This window comes from Conger conger, chromosome 4 (assembly GCF_963514075.1).
Source record: "Conger conger chromosome 4, fConCon1.1, whole genome shotgun sequence".
NCBI lineage: Eukaryota > Metazoa > Chordata > Actinopteri > Anguilliformes > Congridae > Conger > Conger conger.
In genome coordinates, this window is record NC_083763.1 from 49,416,997 (window position 1) to 49,419,329 (window position 2,333).

The 2,333-nt window shown below is 35.2% G+C and overlaps 1 non-coding gene across 1 annotated transcript; it reads right to left on the reverse strand.

Annotated features, from left to right (window-relative positions):
• Positions 1-672: 672 nt before the first annotated feature.
• trnan-guu (transfer RNA asparagine (anticodon GUU)) lies at positions 673-746 on the reverse strand. The gene has a single exon. It is a non-coding gene; the product is annotated as a tRNA-Asn (tRNA).
• Positions 747-2,333: the final 1,587 nt, after the last annotated feature.

Here is a 2,333-nt window from a genome sequence, read left to right on the forward strand (position 1 = left end):
TTGAATGTATTTACAATAACATTTATGTGTCTACCCCTTTTTATTTAAAACACAGAGGAACAGTGTGTAAAGACCTATGAGGATTAAACAAATACTCTAAATTTACCTCTTATTGTGTGTGTGTGTGTGTGTGTGTGTGTGTGTGTGTGTGTGCATGTCTGTGGTTGTGTGTATGCACCATGCATATGGGTGTACCACTTTTGTTTTCCATACTTTATACTTTGCCTTGAAGAGCACTGTCCATTTTTCCAGATAATATGACAATTTATTAATCATTTTGATAATGACGCTAATTAATGAAGCTGTATAGCTTTGTACACTTATCCATTATAAGCAGCATATACATGAACGTATATTCGTTTCAGAAATTTTCAGGAAGCATCAAGCAAATTTTCAAACAACAACGCAATTATTCAGCACACTATTTAGCCCTGCACCTAGCCATATTGCTAATTTGCTCTCTTCCTATATTCCTGGTCCGAAATGTAAGGATTACATCAGCTACTATACTGCAGCATAGGGCATTATGAGTGCAGCCTTTTGTTAAAATGGCATGTCAAGAAATTGTTTCTTTTAACAAAATATCACACTAACGCCTGTTATTGCAGGCTTACCTTGAAAGGTTATAAAAATAAAAAAAATAAAAAAAATAAAAAAAAATAAAAAATACTCCGTCCCTGGGTGGGCTCGAACCACCAACCTTTCGGTTAACAGCCGAACGCGCTAACCGATTGCGCCACAGAGACAGCTGCGCAGCTGCAGTCTCTGACAGTTCTAATATCGTTATCTCAAGGCTAAGGGTTACCAAAAGAGATAGTGTTTTTGTCCATTTTTCACAATGCAGCTAAATCGACTGCCTACTTTGCATCTAAGTAGGCTTTGATACATATACATATACATATACATATACATATGTAACAAATACATTTGATACATATACTTTAAAGGGGGCTGGTGGTGACAAAACCAGTCTGTACATAAATACTATTACTCGTCAATGTATGAAACATTTTTATTGAAAACCCCTAAAACAAGATTCTGTCCAGCTTCATAAAAATATGCAACAAATGCTACATGCTACAAAAAAGCATGCAAGAACCAAAAAAACATAACAGAAAGGTTATTGGGGACTTACGCTTGTCATAGACAAAGCCTGCACTATTAGGCTATGAACTGTAGGGACTTTTGTGCATTACTGTACAGAAAAGAACTGCATTACACTATTCTTTGTATTTGTACTGTGAAATTATGTCTTGATGGGATTATCCTTCATGGATAATTTTGCTGTTTTCTATAGCACATGAGTAGAGAATTATAAGGTTCTAACTGACATTTTAGAATGTCATAAATATGTGTATATGTTTATAGGGCACTAAATACAGTTTTATCCCAAAATACTGTTTAAAAGTATGAAAGAATTCAAAATGTAAAATCGTATCTGCTTGGGCCATTTCACTTTGGAATCTTTGAAGCACAGTACCTCAAAACTATCAAAGAACCTTATCAACTACCACAGTGTTATAATTATTCTAGATTACTGGATTATATAACAATTCTACACACTACAAATAAACATTTTCATCTCAGAGCAGAAAAATGTCATGATCTGCAATGACAGTAACACATAAATAGGAACACCAAAATGCAGTAAGGAGCCTATTCAGCCATTTTCTTACTTATCCAAGGAAGACTAATTTGTAACTGTAATTAAGACCTGTGTAATTAAGGCTTTAATAACCCTTTACAGCCCAAGAGAACATTTCCAAATGCTACCAGCAGGTGGCATTAACATGAAGAACTTATTGCTGTGTGATCATACTACACATCAGAGGTTTATTACGTGCAGCAAAATCCAGGCATATTAATATGCAAATTGCAAAACTGCGTTTTAATTTTATTTATTGTGCCCAAAAATCATGACACAATTCAAATTCAAAAGTTTGCATTTTCATTCACCTGAAAATTCAATCTGACTTGTCATGTTCAATCCCATACATGACACAACCCTATCATTATCTTTACATTGAAATAACATTTTCTTATTATAACAACTGGTTATCTTACATTCCATGTTTGAAGGCCAACCGAATTCTCACAGTATAAGGCTGACCTGAATCAACATCCACAGCAGTTCTTCTTTTTGCAATTTCACTTCTGTGTTGTCATGCATCTACCCAGACAAAATTCTAATAATAATTAAAACTGTGTGAGCGTGCCCTGTGATGGATTGGAGCACATCCAGGGTATATTCCTGCCTCTCACCCAATGAATACTAGGGTAGGCCCCAGCAGGCCGCAACCCCAACCAGGAATACTATACTATACTATAAAGTG